Source organism: Hypanus sabinus, chromosome 3 (genome assembly GCF_030144855.1).
Source record: "Hypanus sabinus isolate sHypSab1 chromosome 3, sHypSab1.hap1, whole genome shotgun sequence".
In the NCBI taxonomy this organism is placed as follows: Eukaryota; Metazoa; Chordata; class Chondrichthyes; order Myliobatiformes; family Dasyatidae; genus Hypanus; species Hypanus sabinus.
In genome coordinates, this window is record NC_082708.1 from 58,735,061 (window position 1) to 58,748,508 (window position 13,448).

At 41.3% G+C, this 13,448-nt stretch overlaps 1 protein-coding gene across 2 annotated transcripts in view; it reads left to right on the plus strand.

The window, feature by feature from the left end:
• LOC132391361 (E3 ubiquitin-protein ligase RNF149-like) overlaps positions 1–13,448 on the plus strand; it is a 61,025-nt gene that overhangs the window by 20,528 nt on the left and 27,049 nt on the right. The window lies entirely within an intron of this gene.

Below are 13,448 nucleotides of genomic sequence, written 5' to 3' on the forward strand. Positions count from 1 at the left end.
ACAATGCATCTCTGGCGCCTCTGAGACAAGAATGCTAAGTTTACAGGTAGTTGCGAAGATGCCATATCTATGCTTTTTGAATATGAATTGTCTGCTATGTTAGCATGTAACATACCAAATAATGTATTATGGATTTTACTTTGCATTCCTAAAGGCCATGAATGCCAGTTTAGGCAAACTGGTGTCGGTAGATTGAATGTAATCAAAAGATGTTAAAACTTCAAGGAATTGTCTATAACTATGAACTGTCCTTTGTGTTTAGCAAATTAATATCAAACTGCAATCACAAGGCGGTTAGACCTGTTCTGCCAGGGGTCTCTGCCTGCTGTAACCTTTTTTTATCAGATAAAGAAACTGCCTTGTACCTACCGGTAATGCAACACTCTGTAATTTCATCCACACCACAACAACGATGATCTGTTGTTTTCATGTAGATAGCAATGAGCAATAGAGCCAGAGATATTGGACATCATTATGCTTCTGGAAGTGCAATACGTAAAGGGAAGGAGGAAAAAGAAAGAAGAGACCAACTTGTGATATCAAAAACATGTATACTGACAGAATATTTTGATGTTCACGGAGATGGTGATGGTGCTATAATGGCTGAAGCTGGAAATATAGGAACAGCTAGTACTAGTGTGGCAGAAGGCATGATACAGCAACAGCCAGCATCCATTGAAAGCGAGAGAACAAGTGAAAAGAACAAGTACTCTAGTGACATTGGTGAATGGCCAAACAATCTAGATGATTGTGATCATGAATATTGGATAGCCAAGGGAAGTGATGAATGTCAACATAACTTCTCTTCATCCGTGTGATTGTACGACAATGAAAAGAAACCTTGGCACTGTCAGAAATCTTATTTTACATATGTTCATAAACCTACAAACAAGCAACATGCAAACAAATTGCAAGAAAGCAAAGGAAGCCTATTCTGTTTCCATGACTGGAAAAATGCAAGCAATCTATTACGTCGACATGAACGAAGTTCCTCACATAGACGAGCTTTAATTTCACTGTCGATGTGCAAAAACAAAGCAAATCGTGTCAATTCCCACCTTGTGAAAGAAATGGAGACTGAACAAAAGTATTGGTGCATACTTCTAGAGTGAATAATTGAAGTTGTAAAGTTTTTAGCAGAACAAGGCCTTTCATTTCACAGTACTGATGAAACTGCTGGCTCTCCTCATAATGGAAATTACTTGGTTATTAGAATTACTGGCCAAGTTTGACCCTTTTCTGGCAGAGTATATAAATGCTCATGCAAACCAAGGAAGGGGGCATAAATCATACCTATCTAAAACAGCATGTGAGGAATTTATCGATCAGATTGGATCCAGCATACTGGATCACATTATCAGTGAAATGAAGAAATACAAGTATTATTCTTTTTCATTGGATTCTACTCCAGATATATCTAACGTGGACCAGCTGGCTTTGACTGTGTGCTATGTTTTGCTGTCTGGGCGAGTTGAAAGATTTGTGAAGTTTTTGGATATGCTGAACAGCTTGCTCAAAGTTTACTTGACTTTTTAAAGGAAAATGACATTGATATAAAAGACTGCCATGGTCAAAGTTATGACAATGCCAGTAACGTGAGTGGCAAGTATAGTGGCTTACAAGCAGGAATTAAAGGGCTGAATGAGTTTGTGGATTACATTCCATGTTTTGCACATTCACTAAATTTGGTTGGAAAATGTGCTGCTGAATGTTGTCAAGAAGCATTAACTTTCTTGCAATTTGTAGGAAGCTTGTCCACATTTTTTTTCTGCTTCTGCTTCTGCTTATCGGTGGGATCTCCTTTCTGCTGCGTTATCTGATGGTGGTGCTCGTTTGCCCATTGTGAAAAGAATGTCAGATACCAGTGTGCAGCTCGTGCAGATGCAACAAAAACACTTCTTCACAGCTTTCCTGCAATAAAACAAGTCTTGGATGACATTTCAAATAACAATGATCAGAAGGCAGCGTGTCAACAACAGGCTCGTGGACTACTTTCAATCATGATGAAGTTGGAAACAGGAATAATGGTCACATTGTGGGATCAAGTATTACAGTGTTTTTAAATGACCAGTGCTTCTTTGCAATCTTCTGGCCAAGACTTGAACACAGCTTGCATGGATATATTCAAGCTATGCCGTCTACTTTTACAGACGTTGAGCAAAAAGCCAAGGATCTGGCTAAGTGTGAAGATGATTAACAGCAAACTTGAAGAAAACACAAGCAAAATCGCGCTTATGATGATCTGAGTGGTTCCAGCACTCTTGATCGACTTGTTGAATCTCACACGCCTACTCAGAAGTTTAAAAGCTGAACATGTCTTGCCATTATTGACAGCTTGCTTTCTGCCCTGTCAAAAAGGCAGAAAGCTTATCTAAAAGTGAATGGTGTTTTTGGATCCCTTCATCAGCTACAGTCTTTTACACCTGAAGAGATCATAAAGAGGTAATCAAACCTTATTAAATCATATCTGGAAGAAAGTCTTAATGAAGAATGAACTGTGGAAAACTGATCTTGCTTCTCGTATTGGCACCAAACAAGACCTTGTAGAGTTACAGTTGTACCATTTGATAACTGACAATTCTTTGGAGCCATGTTTTCCAAATGTAGGAAATGCCTTGTGCATCTATTTGTCACTCATGGTTACCAGCTGCAGTGGAGGACGCTCATTTTCAAAACTGAAAAGGATTAAAAATGAACTAAGGAGCACCATGGGTCAAAACAGATTGAAAAATCTCACTCTAATGAGCATTGAATGTGAACTTCTGCGTGAAATAGACATTTCCAGTATCATCAACAAATTGGCTCATGCTATATATAGAAAATCTAACTTTTAAATTGTAGTTTTGTTTCTTTTGACATTTGAAATTTGATACCTACATGTAAGTAATACTATCACTGAGGTGTCAGACACTTGTCGTATTATTTGGCTGTATAGCAACTGAAAAAATTGAATTACTTTACTATGCAAGTAAATAATTTGTGTTAATACTTATTACTTCCACCATGCATCAACCCTCATCTCCCATGATTTGGCAATTTGCAGCAGATTGGATTCAGGCCTCTTTGATTTAACTGGTGTGTCTGGCCCTCTCCTTGATGAAAGTGACTGCCTTGTTTGTGTCTCTGTGAGCTGGTTCCTCTTTACACCTCTCCGCTTCACTGTGTCAGCTGTTTTGCATCTTGACATTGTGTGCCAGTGAACCCAGTTGACCACAAAGTTAAGAGTCTTCATTCAGGCCCCATGTATGCAGCTGTGATGGTATAGGGAGAGTGTTATACACAGATCGCAGAAGGAAAGAAATGCGGAAGGGATCCAGTCACCAAAGCCACGCCCAAGTGATCCCAATTTGTCCGGGCACCCTGTGACCACGACACCACTGCCTTCGATAACCACTTTTCATCTTCGCGGTTCCGTACCTCTGCCTGGATCATGTCACACCTACCCCTTGCACTTGCACTCCCCCGTCATTGGAAGTGTGCTGAGCTGAGGCCTTGCCGTCCCAGGCATGGATTACCAATGATGTCTCTCAATTGCAGTGAGCTCACTGCCTGATCTATGGCTGAGTTGGCGGCCTACTTACATCCCGATCTTGTGACTCTGCTTGGTTTATTAGCTTGTCATCAGTGTTAACACAACTGTACACTTTGCCTCTTGAACTCCTCCATTACCGATGACAAGAGCAACTGTAGCTGGCCTGACCTTGTATAGAATCCCACTGAAGAAAAGCTTGGGATGGGGGGGAGGGAAGGATCCCCAGCCACCTCAGCAGGTGCTTGTTGACTTTCCTCTTAATGCCTTCTACCTAGTGGCCCACGGGTTAGAAAACCAACACTTTGTATTCCATCTGGGTCGCCTCCAACCTGATGACATGAACATCAATTTCTCAAACTTCTGGTAATGCCCCCACCCCCACCCACTTCACCATTTCCCATCCCCTCTCCTGTTAGATTCTCCCTTCTCCAGTCCTGTATTTCTTTCACCAATCAACTTCCCAGCTCTTTACTTCACCCCTCCTCTGTTTCACCCATCACCTTGTGTTTCTCCCTCCCCTCCCCCCAACCTTTTAACTCTGCTCCTCATCTTTTTTTCTCCAGTCCTGCTGAAGGGTCTCGGCCCAAAATGTCAACTATAATCTTTTCCATAGATGCTACCTGGCCTACTGAGTTTCTCCAGCAATTAGTGTGGATTTACCAGGGAGTTCACTTTTGTCAATCTTCAGTCTGCTTTACAGTGTCAGTGATGTTGACACTGTCCGTTATTGCTACCTTAAACCACTTTCCAAGACACTTCACGGGGTTGTCCTCGATGGATGGAATGACTTCTCCCTGTAATTGAAGGCAGAACTTGCTAGTAGCCTTGCCCTTTTTGATCACCATGCATCTGAGATGTCATCCATGAATCCCCATCTTGCAGGTTGTCAGATCCCAGGCTCCAATGCTGGGTCTTGAGTTATGCCTGCTGCTGCTGCTGATAGGAGGAGGTTCATACTCGTGACAAACAAGATGGTACAGCTGGTTGGAGTCCCTTCTTGCCACCCGGTTATTAACTGGGCTGAAGTGAAGCACAGCTTGGATCCTCTCAGGTGGCTGGTGATCATGTCTTGTGTTATTGGTGGCATATGGTAGTGGTCTAGGTCAACCTGGATGAGAACATGTGGAATTGATCCGTAAGCATTGGCTAGGTCTAACTAGACCTTCTGCCTGGCCTCAGGATCAATTGGCAGATTATTGAGGTGTGTTCAAGGCACCCAGAGAAACCCGGGATGCACCTTTCTGGATGGAAATTAAGTAAGAGGTTAACCTTTTTGCAAACACCTGGGAGAATATCTTGCACTCCGTGCTTAGGAGGGAGTTTGTTCTAAACTGGGTGATTGTGGAGGAATCTTCTTCCTTGGAACAAAGCATCCTTCAGCCATTTTCCAGCTTGGTGGAATTGAGCCTTTGGTCCAAATCTTCCTCATTCCACAACCTCCGGAGGAGTTTGGGCACTTCTTATACACCTTGTTGGGTACACTACTTGGTTCTGGGGCAGCAGATGACTTTGCTCTCTTGATGATATCCTGGGCCTCCTGCTATGTTCAACTCAGTTTCTGGGATTCTTGGTTGGGGGACTTTTGGATTGAATTCTAATCTTTGATTCCTACAGGGATCGTTGTGCAATTCCTGTGGAATTTCTTCCACCTTCTGCTTTGAGCTGGATAGGGTGACTAATTTTTGCTGGCTGAGAAGAGCCCTGATGAACCTGACTGGGTTTTTAACAATTGCGATTCTCCTTTCACAACTGCTCCACCCTCCCGAGCTGCCACAGCTGTTCCTGCAGTTTGCTGGTTAGATCTTTGGCACCACCTTTTTTGTCAGGTGAACTGTTTTTTAATTGTTTGTTCAGAGTTTTTATTTTACTTCTCGGGTGGTGAATCTTCCTTTCCCTCCTGTTCGGTTGCTGTGACAGTCTAAGATTCCCTTTCTTCTCTGCTGAGCCAAATCACTCTTCAGCAAATTTTCCTGTAGACAAGTCCTGCCAATGGCACTTCCAAAATGCAGTCCAGGTTGTCATCAAACTGCTTCCAAGATACATTGTCTGATGATCTAGGCCGGGGGTCGGCAACCCGCGGCTCCGGAGCCACATGTGGCTCTTTTACGTCTGTGCTGCGGCTCCCTGTTGCTTTGAGAAATAATTGGTTGTGGCGACCCTTTTCCTGGCACATCCGAACCGACTCACAATTAGATAGCCTACGGGGGTTTGCGAGCACAGAGCTTTGGAGCCTCTGCGCCATGGGGGCAGGTTGAGGGAGGCTTAAAAGTGAGGCTGAAGATTTCGAATAAAGTTTTTTCCTTCGACTGCAGTTACCGACTCCGTGTCGTAATTTTAGCGCTGCGTGTAGCACACCGCTACATGGTCAGTATTTAATTAAAATGTATTTTATGTTGGTTTGTTAGTTTTTGAAATGTAAATCTAAATTTGAAGATTATGGTGATCTTGTACAATCTAAATAAGACGTTGTGTCGACCCATTTCCTGACACATCCGAACCGGCTCACAATTAGCCAGCGTTCAGGCTAAGGGAGATAGCCTACGGGGGTTTGTGAGTACGTGTCTTTTGCAGCATCCGTGCCCATGGGGGGCGGGTTGAGGGAGGCTTAAAAGCAAGGCTGTTTAGTTCGAATAAAGCTATCTTTGACTGCAGTTTACTGACTGCGTGTAGCACACCGCTACAACGTGTTTTTATCGCTGGCTGTCCAGAGGGGAGGTGCTGAAACGCTTTGTCGCGTGTCTGGAAGAAGTGAAAACTTTCCTGGGCAGCAAAGGGCTCACCTTTCCTGAGCTGGAACAGCCAGAGTGGCTGGAAAAGCTACACTTCATGGTAGACATGACAGCGCACCTGAACACGCTGAACACAGCTCTTCAACGGGGTAAGGACGTACAGCCCTGCACATGTTGGAGGATGTTTTGGCATTCGAGCGCAAGTTGACAGTGCTTGCCAGAGATTTACAGAAAGGCACATTGTCTCACTTCCCCAATTTGAGAGAGTTCAAACAAGGTCACGACTTGATAAATTCGGAGTATTTACATTCTGCAATCATCGCAATGCAAACATCGTTTGGGAAACGCTTCTGTGAGTTCAGAGAGGAAAAAAACACATTATCCTTCCCGGTCACTCCCCTAAGCATCGATCCATCCCTACTGAATACGACTGCATTGTCAGGTGTGAGTCAACCTGAACAAGGATGATAAATATTTTAATTGCCTATTATTTTGCGTATATTTATATGTTTTCATTGTTCAGTGAAATAGTCCTTTTATTTTTCAGGTTGACAGCTGGCTGACGTTATTTTTGGTTTGCTGCTGGCGGCAAATTTAAGTTTGGCGTTTTTCATAAATACAAGAAGGACTCAAATAGACATTGAGTATTTTACTTAAAAGTAACCTTTAACCCAACGTCTTTTTTTCGGAGGTCAAAATGTTTTTGTTGCATGCAGAAATGTAATTTCGTTTTCTCTGCAGGAGTTCATCAATTTCATAAATGCAACACATTATAGTTTGTTTATACATAGCATAAAGGCAAAACAAAACGTTGTATGCAGTGTTATTTCATTTTAAATGTCAAACGGGTTTTGCGGCTCCCAGTGTTTTCTTTTCTGTGGGAAACGGGTCCAAGTGGCTCTTTCAGTGGTAAAGGTTGCTGACCCCTGATCTAGGCCATCTGATCCTCTTTCCTTGATAAATGGATTGGGAACTCACTTGGCCTCTCTTCTTTGGCGCTGGGGCAGCTCGGGTGCAGAGAATCTTCATCTCTGCAGGGGTGGGGAGCTTCCTGGCTGGAGCTCTCCATCGTCTCATCGGATCCTGAGTCTGTGTGTTGCATTGGAGTCGCCTTCGTTTCACAGCTGGAGCTACTTTGGTTTATCTTGAGACCTGTATCTTGCAGATTTTGCTGCAATGGCACTTTGCAATGAATGCCTCCCCAGTCAGTGTTGTTTTGCTTGAGCCTTCTCATTGTTGTATTTCCAGTCCTGGCTGTTGCCATTATGTCTGTCCTATTGAGTCTATCATCTTACCCCCTACCCCCCCCCCCCCCCCCCGGGAGACTCTGGGGCTATTGTGTATTTAGTTCATCCATAGCTTGTATGCTGCACACAGGTTGCTAGTCTTGTGTGTCTGTGCCAGTCTTTCCTGGAGGTCCGCTGTCTTACCAGTATCACTGGTCTTTCTCAGTTGCCATCCAGTCTTCCCTGGACGTCACTGGCAAACCAGAAAAACCGGATCTTCATCTAAGTCACAACAATAGACAAACACAATCCGCCTAAACTAATAAGACACAATTGTACTTCTTCTCGTCAATACTGAGTACACCATTTAAACAGTCACAGACTAAGTTCAAAAAAGTATGTGAACCTCTGGGGTAATGCCTTCTACAAAAGCTATTTTGAATTGGGTGTTCCAATCAATGAATGCTGAAGAAGGTGAAAAAGAACCCAAGGGTAACAGCAAAAGACCTGCATAAATCTTTAGAATTTGCTAAAGTCTCTGTTCATGTGTTCACTGTATGGAAAGCACTGAACAAGAATGGAGTTCATGAAAGTACACCATGGAAGAAACCACTGCTGTCCAAAAAAAAATCATTGCTGCACATCTCAAGTTTATAAAAGACTATCTGGATGTTCCACAATGCTTCCAGGAAAATGTTCTGTGGATAAATGAGATAAAAGTTGAACTTTGTGGCAGAAATGCCCTCCACTATGCTTGGAGGAAAAAGGGCTCTGCAAACCAACATCAAAACCTCATCCCAGTTGTGAAGCATGGTGGAAGGACCATCATGGTTTGGGGCTGCTTTTCTGCCTCAGGGCCTGAACAGCTTGCAATATTTGAGGGAATAATGAAGTCAAAAATGTATCAAGACATTTTACAGAAGAATGTCAGGTTAGCAGTCCATCACCTGAAGCCTAATAGAAGCTGGATAATGCAATAAGACAATGATCCCCAAAACACACGAGTGGTTTCTAAACAATAGAATGGTTTAGAAAAAAGAAAATTTGTATTTTGGATTGGCCAAGTCAGAGTCCAGACCTTAACCCAATGAGATGCCGTGGCATGACTTGAAGAGGGCTGTTCATGCAAAGTATCCCAGAAATATTGATGAACTGAAACAGTTTTGCATGGAGGAATGATCTAAGCTTCCTCCTCGCTGTCCGATCAGCAGCTACAAGAAACATTTGGTGGATGTTATTGCTTCTAAAGAAGGTTCTACCAATATTAAGTACAAGGGTTCACGTACTCTTTCCAGCCTGGACTGTGAATAATTAAACAATGTTTTCAATAAAGACATGAAAAGTACAATTGTGTGTTATTAGCTTAGTTAGATTGTGTTTGTCTATTATTGTGACTTGGATGAAAATCAGACATTTTATGAGTAACTAATGCAGAAAACCAGGTGATTGCAAAGGGTTCATGAACTTTTTCTTGCAACTGTAGAATATATTGTATATTGCTTAGGTTTTTTTGTCCATTGAATGTGAAGTAAGATATTCATTTTGTTTATTATTTTTTTAGAAAATTACAAAGAATAAATGTAATGAAAAATTAGTAAGAAAAAGAAAAATAATATTAATACTCCCCCCTCCGCTTAACCCCCCCCCCCACCCTTATCTAAAGAAAGATTAAAAGAAAGAAAGAAAGAAAGAAAGAAGAGAAAGATTGCCTGGATATCGGAGGATCCCCACATGCTCCATGGAGTTCAAAATAATGTTAATATTTATTTTTACTTTCCCCAATTACTTTATAATTTTATCTTCAAAGGACCTATATATTTAATCCCATCTTTTGTAGGTATGGGAGCCAAATTTTCAAAAATATATCATATTCATTTCTTAGATTATGTAATTTTTTCAAGTGGAATACAACTATATATTTCATTATTCCAATGATCCATAGTTAAATATTAATCAGATTTCCAAGTAACTGCGATAACTTTTTTAGCTACTGCCAATGCAATTTTTATAAATTTTTTCTGATACTTACTCAATTTAAGTTTCGGTATTGTCCCTTCAGTATCTCCAATAAAAATAATATTGGACTATGTGGGAGTTGTACTCCAGTAATTTGTTCCAATAAAAGTCTTAGATTTATCCAAAAAGGTTGAATTTTAAAACAAGACCAAGTAGAATGTAAAAAAGTACCAATTTCTTGATTACATCGAAAACATTGGTCAGACATATTTGAATTTGATCTATTTATTTTCTGTGGTGTTATATATAATTGATCTTCATTTTGTGTATATAACTAGGTTTGTTCAAGCATTATATAGTCAGTCACTTTACTCAACTCTTGCCGTACTTTGCAAGTGACATAGTCCATGAAAATGCCAAATTGATTTGGTAAGGAAGCTTTAATATAGAAAGTGGCACCAGGTGTCTCATTAGAGTGATACCAATTGAATTTTTTTGTTAATACATACTGACTCACAGAATGAGGTAATAATACGTTATCAATGGGGAGGTGGGCAGGGGGGATGGGGTCAAAGAAACATCCTGAAGAAAGAAAGTAGTTGAGCAAAAGTAAATAATTGCTGTAGTTGGAGATTGTGAAAATGCAGGAACACAGATCTCAAAGGCTGGCAGGATGTTGGCAAGATCGACAAAGGATGAGGCAGAAGGACTGAAAATAAAGATGAAAACTTAGAAATTAAGCTGTTATCAAACATGAAAGTTCAAAGCTGAACACTGCTTCAATATTTGCGGTAGTTAGAACAAAGAAAAATTGGGAGATCGAACTCAATAGCATTGGTGAGCATGTGCAGCCTGATACAAGAGCACAAGACATAGGAGCAGAATTAGGCCCATCGTCATTCAACCATAGTTGATCCTTTTTCTTCCCCTCCACAGCCCCATTCCCCAGCCTTTTCCCTGTAATATTTGATGCTGTGTCCAGTCAAGAACCTTTCAAGCTCTACCTTAAATATACTCAATGACCTGGCCTCCTCAGCTCCCTGTTGTAAGGAATTCCACAAATTCACTACACTCTGGCTAAAAAAATTTCTCTGCATCTCTGTTTTAAATGGATGCCCCTGTAACCTGAGGTTGTGCCCTCTTGTCCTAGACTCCCCCACCATGTGAAACATCCTTTTCACATCTACCACACCTAGGTCTTTCAACATTCGAGAGGTTTCAATGAGATCCTCCCTCATCTTTCTAAATCTCAGCATGTACAGACCCAGAGCTATTAGATGTTCCTCTTATGATAACCCTTTCATTCCCAGAATCATCCTTGTGAACCTCCTCTGAACCCTCTCCACTTCTTTTCTCAGATGAGGAGCCTAAAGCTGTTCACTATACTGAAGGTGAGGCCTCACCAGTGCCTGATTAAAGCCTCAGCATCACATCCCTGCTCTTGTATTCTAAACCTCTTGATATGAATGCTGCCATTGCATTTGCCTTCTTCAACACTGACTCTGCCTGCAAGTTGACCTTTAGGGTGCTTTGCACAAGGTCTCACAAGTTCCTTTGCATCTCAAATTTTTGGATCTTCTCCCTGTTTAGAAAATAGTCCACACATTTGCTTCTTCTACTAAAGTGCATGACCATGCATTTTCCAACGTTGTATTTCATTTGCCACTTTCTTGCCCATTCTGCTAATTTGTCCAAGTTCTTCTGCAGCTTACCTGTTTACTCAATACTACCTGACCTGTTTACTTAATATTACCTGTCCCTCCACCAATCTTCATATCATCTGCAAACTTGGCAACAAAGCTCTGTCTTCCGTCATCTACATCATCTATACCGCATGAAATGATGTGATCCCAATACCCCCCTCTGCAGAACACCACTAGTCACTAACAGCCAAACAGAAAAGGACCTTTTTACTTCCACTCACTGCCCCCTACAAACTAGCCAATGCTCTAACCATGCCAATAACTTTCCTGTAATACCATGGGCTCTTAATTTGGTAAGCAGCCTCATGTGTGGCACCTTGTCAAAGGCCCTTTGAAAGTCTAAATAAAAAACATCCACTGCATCCCCTTTATCTATCCTACCTGTAACCTCCTCAAAGAATTCCAGCAGGTCCGTCAGGCAAGGTTTTCCCTTAAGGAAACCATGCTGACTTCGTCCTGCCCTGTCCTGTGTCACCAAGTACTTCATAACCTCATCCTTAACAATTGACTCCAACATCTTCCCACCACTGAGGTCAGGCTAACTAGTCTATAATTTCCTTTCTACTGCCTTCCTCCTTTCTTAAAAGTGGAGTAACATTTGCAATTTTCCAGTCCTCTGGCACCATCCCAGAGTCTAATGACTTTTGAAAGATCATTAATGCTTCCACACTCTCTATAGCTACTTTTTTTGGAACCCTAGGGTGCAGTCCTTCTGGCTGGGGTGACTTATTTACCCTTTAGGCTTTCAGCTTTTTGAGCATCTTCTCCCTTGTAATGGTTACCGCTCTCACTTCTCTTCCCTCACACCCTTCAACATCTAGCACACTGCTGGTGTCTTTCATAGTGAAGACCAATGCAAAATACGTGTTTAGTTCATCTGCCATCTCCTTGACTCCCTGTTATTATTTTTCTGTCCTCATTTTCTAGTTGTTCTATTTCCACTCTCATCTCCCTTTTATTTTTTTTTACCTACTTGATAAAGCTTTTACTATCCACTTTGCCGTTGTTTGCCAGCTTGCTTTCATATTTCATCTTTTCTCTCCTAATGCCTCTTTAAGTTGTTCTCTGTAGGTTTTTAAAAGCTTCTGAAGCCTCTGTCTTCCCACTAATTTTTGTTTTGTTGTAGGCTCTCTCTTCTGCTTTTACATTAGCTTTAACTTCCTTTGTCAGCCACAGTTGTACTATTGTGCCATTTGAGTATTTCTTTGTTTTTGGAATACCTCTATCCTGCAACTTCCTCATTTTTCCCAGAAACTCATGCCATTGTTGCTCTAATCACTGCCAGCATCTCCTTCCAATTTACTTTGGCCAACTTCTCTGTCTTTTCACTGTAATTTATTTTCTCCACTGAAGTACTCCCACGTCAAGATTTTACTTTCTCTACTTACACCCAATCCAGTATAATTGATCCCTTAGTATTCTCAATGACAAACTGCTCTAAAAAGCCATCTTGTAGGTATTCAACAAACCCACACTCTTGAGATCTATTACCAACCTGATTTTTTCCAATTGATGTGCATGTTGAAATCTCCCATGACTATCATAACATTGTTTATTTGACATGCCTTTTCTATTTCCCATTGTAATCTGTGGTTCACATCCCAGCTTCTGTGGAAGGCCTGTGTATAACTGCCATCAGGGTCCTTTTGCCCTTGCAGTTTCTTAACTCAACCCACAAGGTTTTAGATGATGTTCTCAAAGAGGTAGTGTGCAGAAGGGAAAGAGAAGAGGATCAGTGTATTTCTTAGGGTTCTCAAAGTAACAGTGTGAGAATCAAGAAAACCCAATGCACTTATTTGATGGCTGTGTGCAATCAATACAAGGCACTTTCATCCAGCTGAATGACGTGAAAGGTTTGGAGGTTGATGGTGCACTTAGCCTTTTGACCAAGGTCAAGAAGAATGAAAATGATTAAAATAGTGATCTTACTCTGGTAAGAACTATTTCAAAGTTGTGATAGGACTATATAGCTGATTATAGTTTATCAAAGTGAAATCTGAGAAGTAGGTATGTTCATAGATTTGGAGTATAGAGTGAAGATGGAGATTGGGCAGCAGTTTGCATGATTTAAGATGGTGGTGATGGCAGAATTTAAAGTGGGACAAGGTGTAGATGTCATTTAACAACATCAACTAAAATGGACCAGGAAAGAAAATTGTATGACTAGAGTAGTTTCTCTTGGTGAAAGCCGGACATGAAATGGAGTCCAGAAGTTTTGCTTTGAATTAGTAATCTTGCAGAAATTGTGGAATGGTTTTGCCTACGAGAAAGAATTTGAAACGAAAGATAGGTAAATATTTCT